This window comes from Pezoporus occidentalis, unplaced genomic scaffold, assembly GCF_034315485.1.
Source record: "Pezoporus occidentalis ecotype Australia unplaced genomic scaffold, CSIRO_AGI_Poc_V1 ctg97, whole genome shotgun sequence".
NCBI lineage: Eukaryota > Metazoa > Chordata > Aves > Psittaciformes > Psittacidae > Pezoporus > Pezoporus occidentalis.
The window spans coordinates 2,238,063-2,255,923 of NW_026916336.1; the positions used below are offsets into that span (position 1 = coordinate 2,238,063).

General features: G+C 42.5%; 1 protein-coding gene across 2 annotated transcripts in view; it reads right to left on the reverse strand.

Annotated features, from left to right (window-relative positions):
* Positions 1 to 17,761, reverse strand: part of STAG1 (STAG1 cohesin complex component) — a 182,561-nt gene extending 164,800 nt beyond the window's left edge. The window contains exon 1 of one of the 2 annotated variants that reach the window (XM_062606574.1): positions 17,594 to 17,761. The gene's annotated coding sequence lies outside the window, so the exon portion shown is untranslated. Of the gene's footprint in view, positions 1 to 15,724; positions 16,301 to 17,593 lie in introns of those variants that run through there. The other variant, XM_062606575.1, reaches the window with a different exon arrangement.
* Between the last annotated feature and the right edge of the window lie 100 nt (positions 17,762 to 17,861).

The window sequence follows — 17,861 nt, forward strand, 5'->3', positions numbered from 1 at the left end:
GCAACCTTAATTACTGCTTAGAGCTTTTATAAACTTTTAATACTAAAATTTTATTGCAGCCATTTTAATACCCTTAATTAGCTCATTCAGATTTTTTTATGCTAAATATTCTGAATTACCAAGTACTCTACCATTGCAGTTTTCTAATACTAAGACAGCTTTTTAGTATCATAGATATGACAGGTTCTCTCATTTAATGTGGTTGGGCTCACCTCTCTACTTCATTACACAGTCTATGTTCAATACAGTCCAAATTGCTGGTGGCTCTTTTCATCATTAATTACATATTTCAAGTCCAACACTAATCGATTCTCAGCCCAAGACCAGCAGGAAAGATAAGAGCAATCTCACCTCTTGCTCTTTATCTCAGCCTGGCCAGCTCTACTGTTATTACCACATTCTCCTATGGCTGTCATACCCTGCCTTCTAAATAATGTTTTTCAATAAGGATATGTTCCTTTAATATGTATTTGTCAAATATCTGGCAAAACACATTATCAATATAACCCAAGCCTCAAGGCACTTCTAAAGCAGAACATGTGCTAGACTGCCAACTGGCCTTCCCCTACCTAGTTGGAAGAGGCAATAAGAGAAACACATGCTTTAAAAGCTGTGCAACTCTAGAGCAATTTCCATCACTGATTTATACATTTTTTATCAGCAATGTTCATAAATCTGGTCTTACTGCTGACAAGGAGAGAAAATGGAACAGGCTACCTTTTCAAATCTTTAAGCCCTTTAGGCTTACTGTTTTTTTCCAGGAACACTGGGAATTGTGTGTTTTCTATGGAAGGTACCTGTCTTACCTGCAGGCTGAAACCTGGATTTCACTGTATGCTTAAAGCACTTGTTCAATGTTTTAAAATATCATAAAATCAGAGAATGGTTTGGGTTGAAGGGACCTTAAAGCTCATCCAGTTCCAACCCCCTACCATGGGCACGGACACCTTCCACTAGACCAGGTTGCTCCAAGCCCTCTCCAACCTGGCCTTGAACACTGCCAGGGATAGGGCAGCCACAGCTTCTCTGGGCACCCTCTGCCAGTGCTTCACCACCCTCACAGGGAAGAACTTCTTCCTAATATCTGATCTCAATCTCCCCTCTGTCAGTTTAAAATCATTCCCCCTTGTCCTGTTCCTACAGGCCCTTGTCAAAAACCCCTCTCCAGATTTCTTGTCAGCCCCTTTAAGCACTGGAAGCTGCTCTAAGGTCTATTCAGAACCTCTTCTTCTCCAGGTGAACCAGCCTAGCTCCCTCAGTATACATGCTGAAAATAACATATCCTTCGTAAGTGCAAAAACTCCCAGATGCAGAGCTCCCAGGGAATTTACAGGTAATTCTTCATTTGATGCATTTGGCAAAAACCCCACCCTTGCCTGCATTTGAGCTTTTAATGCCTGGGTTGGGTTTTGGTGTTTGGGGTGTTTTTTTTCCTCTTTGTACCTTTTCAGTTAAACGAAAATAAGAAGGTATGAAGCTGATTTCTGTCTAAAGCTTTTTATTTCTGCAGGTACCACTCAAAAGCAGAATTAGAAGAGGGACTTAACCTTGTAGGCAGGACTATCATGGGCAGATTTGACACAACACATAAATTTCAATGACACCTGCTTTCTCCAGCAGTGTAATTGAAAATTGATATATGACCACATTTATTTCATTAATACATAACTACAGTTTTCTTACAGACCTCATGCTACATCGTGATGACACCTAACACACAGCACTGATAAAATAGGCTCAGTTTTCCCTCCCCTACAGTGCTGCCACTGAAGTTGTATATTTGTTTGATCACAGAAACACCCAAACTCCTTCACAGTAATACAACTCTTACTATAAATCTAACTAGATACAAAATCAAGAAAAAGGGCTCCTGGAGGAGCATATGGAATATGTAGTGTTCCCACATTCACTAGTTCATATTAAATCAGTGCAATTGAATTGCTACTCTTCGGTGGTAAGACTGAAAATCACTTCTTTGCCAGGCAGACACCACAGAAGTATCAACTGATCAAAGATTACTACTTTCAAAGGCTTGTTCCTGTCTGATAGAACTTGTGGATACTGAAGCTTTTAGAGAAAAGCCTGTTTTAATGCCAGCCCTCTGAATGAACAACGCTAGCGAAGCCTAACACTGAGCGCTTCAAAAACTTGAACCTTCCTTTGCTGTCAGGATTCACGGAACTCTTCAATCCTTTTGTGTCAGTGTTTTATTCTGATACTAGCTGCATTCAATACAAGCATCTTCCAGTCCCAGCTATACTGAGCAGCTTAAAAGAACACAAAATGAGCCAGTTATTAGTTTCAGCAAAATTTCCTATGCTGATGCTAAAAACATCTTGTCAATAATCCTCAAAGGAGGGAGTACTGATTCATTAACAGCAGTGAGCAGAAACGGAACGGTTAATCTTCTCTCTAACAGGAGTGCCCACATTTTCTTTGAAGGCAGAAGATACTCCTCAAATATGAAAATGCAATTTGGCAGCCACACTTGAAAAGAGGTTGTCATTTTGAGTAGCTGTTGATCTTATTCAAACATCAGGAGAATGATCTGGGAGAATGAGATACCAGATTAATTGCCAAAGGAAGAAAAAAGGAAAGAGAAGGAGATTTCCATTCGCTAGAAAAATGGAAACCTGAACACATTTTTAAGTATCATTTTTATTAGGAGGGAGGTTTACAATTCTTTTAATTTAAATGTGAACATTTAAAAGTATTGTTTATTATTGACTGCCCGCTACCATACAATTTAATTTCTAGTCTGCTTGCAAACTCCCAGACTGATGAAGGCTTGGATAAAATTAAACTGCATTACAGGGAAATAGAAGAGAAAATAATTAGTATGGTAGTTAAACTTTGACTTGCAAATATAAAATGGTTTCCTGAATCAACAAACAATTGTCATTAGACTAAGCTAAGACTGAAATGAACATTTAAAGTCTGTGATCTCTTTTTCCGAGCAGAAGCTCCGAGGTTACAGGGGAAAATGAGCCCTCAAGGTCAAAAGGACAATTCCTAACCGCAGTGGATGATTTAAAGGACAAATCACTTTGTCAGCCAGCTGGTGAGATTCTTGCTTCTAACAACAACCATCTAGTTCTTTGCTGTCAGAAGCAACTCTTTAAGAGCCACTGTGGAAAACCTCTCTAGACTATGAAGGGTCAGGAAACCAGTTTTGGAGCTTAAACAAGGAAAGGATTCTTTGGAATATTGCAATGTTAAAAGAGCAGAGCAGAAGAGAAACTGGTGGTGGGATTGTGCACTACACTGATGAAACCAAACTAAAGATGCTGTACAAACTAAAGCTGTTATGATATAAACACCTAGAGCTCAAACACCTCATGCACATACAGTGCCAAACTCTTAAGGAATCAAAGAGCAGTTGACTTTTTTCTTTTTACTTTGGATATTTGAACACTTGAACACTCTTGGAAGGGAAAGTAAAAGATTGATGATTGGGTTCTTCCTAGTCTATTAAAGAGGTCAATATATTGGTAAGAGAAGTAATATAATCATGGAGGTAAGAGTTCCCCTGAGTGGTACATCTGAAGAATAAAGTACTGATAGTCTCCCAACTGCAATGATAGCAAAGTAACTCATATTCCCAGAGAACAAGCCAGGCTACTTGAAAAATCATTTATTCCTCCACTATACACTGTTACAACTAGTCAAACGCTTAATTAAAGAACAAAGCATGCTCCATTTGGTTGAGAGCTACACTAAGAAATGCAGTTGCCCCAGAAATTCATAATCAAAACACCAACTACTTCACCACCAAAACAACCTCAGTATCACAATTATTATACATTAGACCACAAACTACTCTCTAAGCTGCAGAGATACCCGTCTTCCAACATGCCTTTACTAACAACCACCACCAAAGAAACAGCACAACAAAATATAGTTAAAAGTGCTGGGGAACTGCAACTTGAAGAGAGGACACACAGGAGGAAAGGAAGGTTGTTCAGTCACTGTTCTCTTACCTTTTTCACTACTAAATGACTCGTTCATCTGGTGACAAGCCAACTGCCAACAAACTTCAAACTCATTCAATGTGTTTTCAAAAAACATTACAAGCATAGTGGCTACTGATGATTTGGCAAATGCAGACAGCATTGTAACTGCTAAGTCAAACATACAATATCCCCTATTTTATTGTGAGAGCTGTGTAAAGCACTCGTTCCCTACTGGAGACATGGCCTGGAACAACCTGCCAAGCCCTGGCAGGCAGATGACCTTGTGCTCCAAGCAGAAACCAAACTGCTCCTGGAGGAAGCAGTGACAAGGGTGAAGGGAACAAGGGCTCATCAGTCAAAAGTAGATGCTTGGGGGGTGACATAAGGGCAGCAAAGGTGATAGCAGTGACTGTCACCTTTAAAAAAAGTGGGAAAATAACAATTTGATAACAAAAAAGCACTTAAAAATTAAGCATGTTTATCAACACAAAGCTACTAAGCGAACAAAATCCAGTAAAGACTAGAAAACATAAGCTAGGTTCATTGCAATTTTAAATCTTCATCCTACCTCTACCAATAGTCCCCCCCCCCAAATTAGCTTGCAATATACACATTGAGACAGATTGTCAAAATAAGCAAACAAGAAGTGAAACCTAGGTTTCAAACCATCCATGCACTTAAAATAGCATAGTACCAATTCAGATCTCTGCCTGAAGTTATTTGCTTAAGATTATACATTGACAGGAAAGAAATACTGTTATTTGAGGAAGCCAGGATCCAAACAGTTAATAAATAAATGCTGCTAATTAAGTCACAACTAGAAGATGGTTTCAAGGCTCAAAATATCCTTACTTGGTACAAAAATATACCCACAGTCTGGAAGAAATAGAAGCTGCAAATACTGTCCATGCTGGAAGACAGCTGTTTTTTAGGTAAATTTTAGAGGAAGACTGTAAAAAAAAAAAAGAAAAACACAACAAAAAAAAAAGACTATGTTCACATTAAATGTATCCTTTTTCCCTTTTTTAGCATTCATGTTTATATTTTCTTTCTCAGCTCTTTTCCTCTTAAAGCTGCCATTAGACTTTTACCATGAAAAAGCAAATCTTTCTGTATTGACAGAAGTAGTCTTGAAGATTTGCACCATTTTACAGAAACAAAAAACCAGCATTTGAAATCAAAGGATGCAGAGAAACTGATGCTCCACGTATGCTTTCAAAAGCTTGACACTGAACAAACAAGGCAGCCTCTTTCGTCACTACTCTTCATGAATATTGAAGACTGCAGCTAATCAAATGACAACAGAGACAACTGCATCAGGCAACAATATCAACAAGGGAAGTCCTGATTCTTCTAGACAGGAGCAGTAAGAAAGCCACAGCTCCTGTTTGATCAAATGGCATCAGCCAAGAAACTAATAAAATGTTTAGATTCCACATCTTGTTAACCACATAGGGGAAGCTGTTTTTAATAACAGGCAAATATTGATTTTTTTCACCACTATCAATTGTTTTCCATGCTGACCCTCATCCTGCTTTTAATTCCTCTATTTGTGAGAAGGATGAACATGCCTCTCTGACAAACCAAGAATGAATCCAGACATGCAACCAAGTGCAGGCTAATACAGAATCTCAAATACTGGGATTGCTCGCAAAGCCTTACATGAGTTACAAACAAGAGAGTAACAATGCAGCAATGGAGTCTTGCAAAGAGCTCTTTAAAACAAAGAGAGAACAATACACCCAGGACTACTAAACCTTGAGCATTAAAGTGGGGTGCCCAGTTTAGGGTTCCAGGCTTCAAGATATGAACTGACAGGAGAAAGCCTACAAAGCAGTAAACTGGATCAGAAGTAAACTGTGTTAGAGGAGAGAGCTGGGGGGGCTGGGGGGGTGGGTGTGTTAAATGATAGCTCAAATACATCCAGGTACATCATAAATAGCTGGACATAACCAAATAAAAACCTCAACCCTTATTGCAAAATGTGTCAGTTAAGCATTAGGGAAAAAACAAGTGGTAAGAACAGAAAGCCCTGGAATAAGCTGCTTAAGAAATGCAGTGGAATTTCCAGCAATTAAGAGATTAGACAACCACCTGTCAAGAATATTGTGAATGATCTTCCCTCAAGACAGAGAAAGGGATTAGCTCAAGGTCTCCCTTCATTCTTTTTTTTTGTTCAGTACTCTTCCAGGAACAAAAAAAGCCCAGGCAGAACCATGAAAGTAAAAGTAAATAAATAACCATTCTAGTACAAGTCCATTGTTACGGTAAAGCACAAGACTGTATAGAGATCTCCAAACACTACAGTTTTAATACCCCTTAGTGGCTGTAAAAGCAAGATGAATTTGGATTTAAGAGTTATGTCACGAGGGATTCCAGCAATGCACCAAAAAAAAAAAAAGCAGTGAAAGAAATCATGTAAAACAATCAGGTATAAACACACTTTTAACAATCTCCCCAATACCAGTTCTTTCATTAAATGATGCTTCGATGGTAAAAATCTCTGTATCCTCCCAATACAGCATGTCCCAGTTAGAAGATGAAGATGCCTGAGTGATGTCTGCTTTCAGTTTTTCAAATAGAAGCTACCGTTTCTAAAGCAAAAGAATTACAGGACAAAATAACAGTGCATTTCTATTTGAAACACAGGTGCAGAAGACTGCAAAGCAGGTATTACACAAAACTATTACCACTTGAACATTTTGGGTAGTGGTCTTCAAGAAAACATACTGCCATGTTAAAACTGTGTTGGTAATACAGGAAAATTCTTATGAGTGGGACAGTAAGGAAGAAAGATTGGAAAGAACAGAATATGGAGGGGGCAGAGTGGTCTCAATTCTTCTCATCACATATGATCAGGATATTTAGAACTGATGGGTAAAAACAGTATTAGAGCCACCCAGTTTCACCAGTGAGAGCACTGATACCCATGCAACAAAGTCACCAAATGGCTCCCCAACAAAATAACCTTGCACTTGGGTACTGCAGCAGCAGAACAGAGACCTTCAATTCAGATACTTTTTATCACCTTTATAATGCATTTGGAAGCACCAATAATGCTGATCTTGACATCAATATTTAGCTTTTGGCAAGGTTAAAACCAGTTTACGTTGCTCTTTTATTTCATATTCCTCTACAACATTTTAACCTGCCCAAGCACAAAAATGTTGTTGTACCCTGCTAGTTTTACTAATTTTCCCATGCTGGTATCTGCTTAAGTTGCTCTGGAAGATTTCAGCCAAAGTAAATATTCTAAACAAAGTTAGGAAAAACATTTGTTCGTTATTTGAGTTCTCACCAGCTTGCATGCTTTGGAGGAAACACGAATATAGCACAAAAGATACCCAACTGGCAAGATCTGCCATTTAGCAACTTAATGACGAAAAGGAATTTGAAGCCTACTTTTCAAATCTTGGAAGTTATGCTTAAGATAGTCTGGTGTTCAGGGAATGGCTTGTGTTTACATGGAAACAGACTAATGTCTGTCAAACTCCTGTCCTTCCCAACAAAATTGGAAAGAGACAGCGTAGGTTACTCTCTCAATGTGGCACATGCAATCTGTTCCTTATGCAAAATCTGCACAATAATGAAATCTGCGAAGTACGGATCCACACCAAAAAAACCCTATCTTGTAGCCCCTACCAAGCTGCTGTTTACTATTTTGCCTACACTTACAAACTGATCAAGCTACATGGATTCTTTTTGTTGTTGTTTTAAGCAACAACTCCGAGCAATCCCATTAAAACCACAGAATAGGTCAACTACAGGTCTCTACCCTAAAGCGGGAAAACTCAACAGGAGTTTCCCAATGAAATCCCTAGGAAAAAAAAATGCATATTTACCACAGCCCAAATAAATTCCTTAATCTCATATTCAGTAATTAATTAGAATAATTTTTGTTGGAACACAACAAAAATAATCTTCAAGTAAAAATCCAATATGGAATTTCCAGTGCAAATGATTTCTCAGAGGCATATATGTTTGGAACAAGATTTTAGTAACTGCCTAACAATACCCATCTAAACCACAGGCATGCTCATCTGAACCATCTATAATAATGTAATAACCAAAGTTCCCTTTAGGATTAAAAAAATCCCCAGCAACTAAATCCTTAACTGCCTGGACTAACAGCCAAGAAAAAAATACAAACAAGGCTGTTGTGTGCCTTAAAGCTTTGGTCTTTGTAGCTGTTAAAAAGGATGCCTGGCAAATGCAAGATGACATTCAGATAATTTCTGACCGTCTACCAACATGTTCTTTTCTTTCTTCACCACAGCTTTTTGTCTTCTCAACTTACGCCTCTGTTTCAGGGAACTCTGCCAGTAATGTCAAATGCAAGAGCTCACAGGAAGAACAGAATGGTTCTTCAACTAACTTCACTTTTGAATCATCTCTGAAAGAGTCTGATGGGCAACAAATATTAGCAATAGCTTGACCAGAGATTAAAAAGGCTAATTGTGGTGGTTTTTTACTATTATTATTAATAAACCACAATACTACAAAGGAAATCAGCGAGCTGCAGGAGCGGTGGTTACTTTGCATGATACTTTCTCTACTAGCTGCTATCAGCGTGCAATAGGAACAGCCTCGCTCCTTCACCCCTGCCACCTCATTTGGTGCAAAGGGAGCTCACCATGTAATTATTTCTTCTAGTAAGCTGCAAGGCAATGTCTTTCTTTGTACATTCTCATGTTCTTGAATTATGTATTTGTTCCATAAGCTTTTCCCTGTGTCATGCTTGCCTCTGCCAGTAATAGTGAACCTGCACATATGCTCAGGATTCAAAGAGTATAAATAAACCTAATGGCACTTCATAGCATTTCACAATGCTGTGTGCCATTTACCAGTCTTGTAGGTGAAGAGATCAGAACTGGGGAACCAAAAATCAGTGCTGATTGTCCCACATGCTGAATGCTTTTTGTGATTACTGTCACAGAAAGTCATTATCTTTTGACACAAGCCTGAATGCAAACATGAGTTACAAAGGAGCACCACATTGCCTTCAGGACAGAGGCAGATACAATAGTTAAACTCTAGATGTGGGTGTTATCAAAGCATGACTTTAGGTCAGGGAAGTCTTTCAAGGGAGAAACAACAAAGGAGGTGACTGCCAAAAATTTATGGGCTAGTAAGATGTGAAAGGGTTATTCTTAGCTGTGAATTTCACAATAAAATGAACTACATCAGTGACATACCCTAGCAACACCCAACACCTCAGGATTTACTGGTGGTATTACACGGAGAGAGACTCCAAGCTCTGCACAAATGCGATGGATGACACTGGGGAATGACAACACTCTTGCAAAAGGCCTGGCACTCCTCACAGATGAAGTCCTGGCACAAACCTTGAAGAAAATACTCTGGAGGCTTTGAAAAGTATAAACTTCCAAGTTTTAGCAGTTTTGTAACAATGCATTTGCCTAGGGAAAACAAAATGTCAAGGAAATAATGGCAGCTGCAACTGATGATTCCTTTCCCTACCCCAAAATGTGAGACAATGCTTCCTTCTAGTTTTACTTCTCACTAACTAACTTTTCCTTTTCAGCTTTCTACCTGGACACCAACACACTCTAAATCAACTAACAGTAATGAGACATCAGAAAAGTAAGGCATATCAATGGAAAAAGTTTGGTTTACCAGCTTTAATGGCTATTACAAACATTCCAACTCCAAGACAAGAAATTCATAATCCAATAGCCACCTCGGGCAATGAGCCTTTACATAGAAACCCATGCACCAGTGCTTCCAGTCTGTAAGGCCCATGCTCTATAGTTACACAGAAGCGTGCCAAAACCTTTCTTTGCAAAGGAAAGGACCAGCAGCTTCTCTAGTTTCTTTTGGGGAGAAAACCAAGTATAACAGTAATATACTGAAACACAGTAAGAAAAATGCAAGTGGGGTGTTTGATTTCCATTCCTTTTCTGACAGTGCCAGTAGCGTAGGTTATACCCGAAATCTGACTAACTCCATTGCCTGTATTCTCCCACTTGCTTGGAACAGTGTGGCAGAGTGAGGAAACCCTCAAGCTGTGCAACAGGATGCACAGAACAGTCTCCCTCCTTCCATTCCATTTGACAGTTCCACTTGTTACACTCCAACTTTGGGGATATTTCACAGGACCCAGGTGCAAGGTCTTACTGCCATCCAACCTTCTGTCCTCTCTTTCACCTCTGCAAATGGATGGCACTGCCACAATTCAGACTGGCCATTTGTAATGAAATAGTGCAATATTCTGCATGTCTCTTCCTCTTCAGGTTCTGGACACATCCAGTGTCTTGTACAACAAGATAATTACTATTCAGAATTTCCCTAAACCATTCTGAAACAGAAATTAAACTTCAGCTCCATTTATCTCTTTGGCAAAGTGTTTCAAATGAAGCTTACAAAACAAAAACACATTGAAGAGAAAAAAATCACCCCTGTGACTTGGGAAAGCAATAGATATGCCATTTCTTCTGACCCACTATACCGACCCTTTTAAGAGGGATGAGAAAGGACACATTATAGGTAAATTTTATTTATGCACATACAAGCAGAACAATCAGCTAGAGCTAAAATAGGAAAAGCCTCCAAGAGCTGAGGAAAAACACTGGAACTGTGGAATACAAAGGAGATGAAGAATAAACAAACCATGACCTGTAACTAAAAGGGAGGAGTACCCAAAATGTTGCAATCTTTCAGGAAAGTCCCTCAAAATGCTCGGTACTTATCCTTACCATTTTAACTCTGTATCTTCACTCTCATTCTCAGAGCATTATGTACAGCACAACACAAACATTGCAGATTGCTCAGTACAGTTTGTAAGTAGTCAAAGGAAGGCAGACTTCAGCCCTGTGAGCAAGGATGATCTATCTCTACAGTGGTGACTTGCACTCCCTGTACTGTGTTGTTCACAGTATCACTGCCTCGTGTTGTTTTTGTTTGGGGTCATTTTTAAGCTCACTATCAAACAGAAACAGGTCTACACAACTGTATTCTGTGTGCGTATCCTTCCCTCCCTGTCCTTTTCTTCAATTCCAACTACCAATAATTGTCAGTCCCTGAACCAATTTCCACTTAACTCCAAAAACCAGAGATCCCAAAATAAGTTCCTCTACATTTTTAAAAATACTAATTTCTTAGAAGAGAGATTCTTAATTCCTCTCACCCAAGCACTGTCCTATTAAAGTAAGGTTACAGGAAAAACAAAATCATTAAGAGACCAAAGAAGACAAGTAAGGGTGAATCAAAAGAAAACAGCCCTCAAAAAGAATTCTACTTCTTGGAGCAGTGCTTTCTCTTGAGCACAACTTATAATTGTGTTTACGTTCTCACCTGACACTTCCTAAAGCTACAGTCTAGTCCGCCTATCTTAGTAGAAACTATTCTAGAAGACAGATCAGTAGACAGCTAAACAGATGACATTCAGACAAGGAAATTAACCCCACTTTTGTCCAGGAGAGCCAAGCTCCACAACCCACAACCATACAACAGTTCTCCAGAAGATCTCCCTTACCCACACACCAATGGACTCTACTTGGTAAAACCTGCTTTAATTTCCAAGAGACATTTAACAAGATTCTTCACAAAAGGCTCTTAAGGAAATTACGCTGTCATGGCAATAAATGGCCTTGCATAGATAGGTTATCTGAGTAGAAGAGAGAAAACAAAGAGCAAAACAAATGGTCATTTCTGACAATATAGTAAGGTCACCAGTGAATTCTCACGGGAATATGAGCTAGAGCCCAAACTGAGATATTCTTACATCTGGAGAATCAGGTGAGTGCTACCAATTTACTGGTGACACCAATGGTAAGACAGGACCAGAAAGAACAGAAGAACAAACACAGGCTGCAAACAGCAAAGCTTGCAGGGAGAATTCAGTAAAGGTAAGAGCTACCTGCAGGAATCCCAAATTCACATACACAGCGATGGGCCCCACACTGAACACTCCCACCCAGGGTGAGCACATAGAGCTGAGTCAATCTGAATCTCCCACCTGAAGAAGCCAGGGTCTTGATCTACAAAACCGCTTTTCCCCTTGCCACTGACCTTGCATCACCTCTAGCAACACCTTACTCTGATGGCCTGATTCAGTTAATTCACTGGGCAAAAAAACACCCCTCCCAGTCAGATGGGCTTTGCCAGGTAGGGAATTCAACTAGCCCAGGGAAAGGTCAATTTAGCAACAGCAAGCACTAGCACAAAGGAAAGGGAAGAACTGTGCAGCTGTGCAGAAAGAGATTGCTCTCTCAGCTGTGGCAGATCAACTCAATCATCTTGTGCAATTCCACTGGCAGAAACAAGCTCATGTAGTCCTAGTGAACAAATCTGAGAAAATAACAATGCAAAACGGGCATATCTGTCACTCATTTAAGAGAGAATTTCTTACCCATTTGCAAATGAAGTTTCATTTTCCCACTTATAAACACTAACACATTGGTATCTTCCTGGTCCTTGGGGATTCTAACCCTAGAAGGAGAGAGAAACCCTCATGTGGGGGAGAGCAAACAGATTCTCAGCTTGTCATTTAATTCTTGTTTCAAAGAAAAACACCACCACCTGCTATGCTCTGGTATACAAAAACATGTATCCAAGATGAACTGGTTTCACATGTATTGTTTTCTTGTAGAAAAAATATTTGATATTTAGAAGCATTTCTGACACACAGGTCTGTTCTTATGTAACCTTACAAAGGAAGATTTTTTTTCCCTGTGAGCGGAACCATCTGCCAATGCTGTGCTCACTCAGCTGACCAGCCAGTATAATGCAAGTCTGCTATATGGAGAGTTACAGTAGATAGACTCATTCTATTTATCTATAGAATAAATAGCATGTATTCTGCTGAAACAATGCACAGCGAAGAACACAGCTGGCTGGGTATTGCCTCATGTTGCTTTCTAGTTAGACATCACTTTTGGGGACCACCTGAAACAACCTGCCTTTCAGTTGAGGGTGGAGAGGCTTAAGATTTCAACCTCTTGCTCTTAATTCTGCAACAAAAGGTTAATAACTGTGCAACTGGAACTCAGAATATACTCTCACATCAAGCTCTTGTATCTAATAATGCTGCCTGAGACTCCTGTCCACCAAACAACGTTGTGCAACCCATGCCTTTTTTCATGTTTTAAGACTAAGACTACAAATCCACTGTGGGCAAGACTAGCACCATAATCACAGAACATGTATTTGGCAGCTCACAACTAGCCAGTGCTCTACATCTTTGGCTACATAGAGAGCAGCACAAAACAAAGTCAGATGCCTGAAGGAATGAAAACCAAAGGGCCATGAAGATGCTGCAAGGGCTGGAGCAGCTCTGCTCTGGTGACAACACAGAGAGCTGGGCTTGTTCAGCCTGGAGAAGAGAAGGCTCTGGGGAGACATTAGGGCAGCTCCCAGTGCCTAAAGGGGCTAAAAGAAATGTGGAAAGGGACTTTTGACAAGGGCCCAAAGAAGCTGTGGCTGCCCCATCCCTGGCAGCGTTCAAGGCCAGGTTGGATGGGGGTTGGAACAACCTAGTCTAGTAGAAGGTGTTCCTGCCCATGGCAGGGGCTTGGATTCAGATAAGCTTTAACCCTTCCTACCCAAGCCACTCTATGGCTCTGTAACTTGCACCACATATGGAATTAGCTGTATTTATAAATGGACATCTTGCAAAGTAAGGTGGCTTTGAGATTGCATAACATGAAAGCAGAATTACCAGACTTTTCACAGGATACATGTGATACTGTATGGGCACAGCAGAGATACCCTGATGAACCTATTCTCCAAGAAATCCTGCTACTTCAAGCACACTGTTATTATTAAAAAAAAAAAATTTCTAAAATACTAAAATGCCTGCTGAGATGCCAATGAGGAAACGTTGCAAAACTATCAAATCCAGGAGCATAGATCCTTCTCATGTTAGCGAAGACCAGAGTCACTGGCTATTCTCTCACGAACAAAACATCCAGTGGTGAAATCATTACTTATGTTCAGTCATGTCAGAAACGAGAAAGTAGCTACGAAATGAGAACTATGGAGAAGATTCCTCTGCAGTTCCTTCTCTTCAGCTCTTTTAAGCCAAGCTAAACGTGGTGTCTACCTTAACACGAATTAGTGTGGATCTCCCAAAACACTTGGTTTTGGAAGTATATTTTCAGACTGCAAGGTTGCAACAGTCATAATTATGTTCTCTCAACCCCTTATTTTCTAGGGAAACAAAGAAATACATCTCTCTCTTCTGATCACATATTCGACACCCAAACCAACACAGTTAAATCAGTTTTGGGAAAGCAAAATATTGCTGAGAATAGAACATAACTCTACATGTCCTGGATAGAAATGACAGAATAATTATCTGCTGGTAAACTCAAACTTTGTAGGATTTCTTTTCCTTTTCCAAGAAAGAAATCTAACTCTATAACTCTATTCCCTTCTATTTTTAGCCAGATGAGCAAACACAGAGGCACTGCAATCAGGACATGGCAATCTGCAATGGGAGAGTTTCAGAGCTCCACATGAGAAATTTGAGTGACTGCAAGTAAACACCCAGAACTTAAAAAAAGTATTAAGTACCTTAAAGATTCTGGTTGGGATTTTAAGTCTTGAAGCCCGTACATCAGATTTAGATAAGGTGCATTCTTATCTTGGCACCAGGCTTCAGCATCACCTTCTGGTTTTGACTTCAAGCCAGAGCACCACCTGAACACTTCAGCACTTTGAGGTGCAGAATAGGGAGAGCCAGATCTCTGAGAGGCCAAGCACCCATTCAGCAGCACTGCATCCAAATTCAGGTTTTAGCATTCCTGCACAGCTTAAGTAGACAAGTTTTCTGCTTTCAGTATGTCTTGTGTTAACTACAGGACTAGCACTTTCAAATTTTCAGCAGGGTATTAAAGTCTCTTGTGGAAATGCTTGTATTTCTTGCGCAAATACCAGAGAACAACTTACAAAAGATTAATGAACGTCTGAACACTGACAAGAACATGTCACAATATACATGTTCTTATCCCAGAAAGGACTTTTCTTAGAAAGTCATCACAATTAAGCAGTTCTCTCCCACTGTGTCCTTACACTTCTATAGGCCCACTTGCCTACTAAAATGATATTTAAAATACCAATATTTAGGCACCTTACATCAGGGCAAGTCTTTACAACAAAGGGGAAGAAAGAAGAGAACCCAAAGTCACCAGTTCAAACTTGAAATACATGTTCTTCTTTAAAAGAGGGTTCTTTCAAATAAAAAATATTCACTTGCTGTGTTTCTGAGCATCCCAAGTAATTTGTTTTGTCAAGGGATCCAAATATTTAATGTTCTATTTTCAGCAGACATTATATGAAGATTTGCACAATATGACAGGCTGGCTATGGACAAAGACAGTAACTGAAGTCTTGGAACCCTAATCACACCACCAGGCTTTAGGCTGCCCTCAAATTCTGTCCATGGCATATTGTGTGTGGATGTTTGGTCATAAATGCTGTCTCTCAAAGTAAACTTGTCAACTTCAGCATGTTTGTACACCTTAGGAACCACCAGAGACTGTGAGCTGTCAACTGCCATGTGCTTCAGTCCTTAAACATAAGGGTTATACAAAAGGTGTTTTAAACCTCCAGAACTGACACTAACTCTTTGTTCAGCTTCGGAAAAATACAATTTTCCATTATTCCCTCCAACTGCTGTCAATCTACAAGGAGCCCATCAGCAGTAGCCAACCAAGAGTCTAAACTGAACACTTTGTATTATACAGCCAGTAAAAACTACATCCTCCCAGATTAACCCTAGCCCTGGAATTAGCCCCTCCGCTGCTCACCAGGAAATCCTGCTGCATCACGGGTTGGCGTGCTGTTCCAAAACCACACTAATAAACCAGCCTCTCATCCCACTTCTTCCTGTAGTTTCAGCAGACAACACATACATTGCCTTGAGGTCTAGTGATTTCTTCATGGATTGATGGAATATACTGTAGAAACACTCATCAAATGACCTTGCTGTCTACAGATAAACAAAAAAAAAAACCCAAACAAACAACACTAGACATAGCAAAACTGCTTTGGATCCATAAAATCTGGACTAACCTTTCTCCCATACCACCCCTATCACTAGTGTGATAACATGGAGAAGTTAAGCATGTCTTAAGATGTTTGAATCCATACGTTAATGTTATCCATCACACCAAACTCAAGACACAACTTAGGAACAGTTGTGTTAGTGGTGTGATCTGGGAAAGGTTTTTTGCCCTCAACAACTCAATAAACATTACTGCTAGACTAACTCTACAAAGCTACATGTATCACAAACTTGTGAACAACACAACTGAAATAACCAATACTCATAAACCAGCTCAATTTAGTTTAATTAAACTCACACTGTCTTACTAGAAACTTAAGTTTTTTGACACTGGTATTGGCAGCCTTTTGCGCCACTCTACAGATACTACTGCTATCCTGTTTCTCCCAAGTCACACTTTATCCCAACCACTGCTCACACTCCTCACTCCACCCCAGGAACACACAGAAAGCTAAGTGTGGCTGACCACTACTCCCTACCACAGGCCAGTCACCAAGCCACCAGCATCCATCACAGCAGCTTTCCTCCTTGCCAACCAAAACCCTTGCTATTTTTGTGTCCTACAGCTCAGGACCCCAGCTTGGTGTCTCTTCCCTGCCTCCCAGAACTGGTCAGAGGGCATTGCCTACACTCGACTTCTCCCCAGAGCCACGGTTCCCAGCTCCAGTATCACCAGTCGGTCCACCCTAGGCGCCAGCCACCCGGGGCTCAGCATACTGCATCTCCCACCCCAAAGGTCAGGGAAGCTTCACCTTTACATGACACGGGTCTACTCCCCCTTGACAAATCAAGGAGCGGCCTCTCGCCGCCAGGCAAGCTGCCCACCCCACCGCAAGCCTTTCGCCCCAGTGCCACGGCACTAACAACTCGAGGATAAGCAACAGGAGCAGCAGGCTGAGGGTCCCCAGCTCTGGGGCTGCAGCCCCACATTCTCCCCCGGCTCCACGTTTGTGGCCCCCCAACCAAGCCTGTCCCGCCTGGACGCCAGCCAGACGCCGGCGGCGCTGGGGCGGCCGTGGCCCTCCCGCTGCCCTCCCCCGGGCGGGTCCCAGGTGGCGGGTCGTGGCGGGCCGAGTCGAACCGGGCCGCGCACCGGCTCCTGCAACTTTCCCTCCCCGCGGCCACGGCACCAACTCCGCCGCCGCCCGGGCCGGCCGGGGGCCGCCACCAGCGTGCCCCGCGCGGCGGAAGCGCCACCCCCGCTCCGCCCGAGCATCCCCCGCCGCCGCCACCGCCCGAGCCGCCCCCACCCGCGGGCCGCGCAGCGGGAACGCCGCCGCCGCCGCCCGGAGCGGGGCGCAGGCCCGGCAGCCGGGAGAGGCCGCCCGAGCTCGGCCCGGCGCCCCCGGCAGCCCCGGCGGGGACAATGAGATGGCGGCGAAGAGCGCCGCGCCCGGGGGACCCGTTGCTCCGGCAGGAGCCGCCCCGCCCCGCGCCGCCTCCTCTTCCCTCCCCTCCCCTTCTCCTCTCTCCTCGCACGGGCAGCGCCCGCTCCCGGCCCGGCCGCCGCGGAGACCGAGCGAGCGAGCGGCCCCGGCCCGCTGCCCCCGCCCCTCGCGCCTCCATCTTGGATCGGCGCCTCAGCGCCCTCCCTCCCGCGCGCCCCGCTCACCTCGGGACGCGCCGCAGCCGGGCCGGGCGGCACCCCAGGAGCTCTGCGGAGCCGCTGGCGCGCGGGGTCCGGGCGGGTGCGGGCCGGGGCCGGGGCGGCGGCGCTGGCGGGGGCCGCGCTCACCGGAGCCGCAATCCTAAACCGCCATCTGGCGGCATGTCCGACCCGCCAATGGCGCAGCCGCCGCCGCGCGCCGGACCCCCAGCGCCCCCTGGCGCCCACCCGCCGCCGCGCTGAGGTAACGGGGAGGTGAAGGGGGGGGGGACAC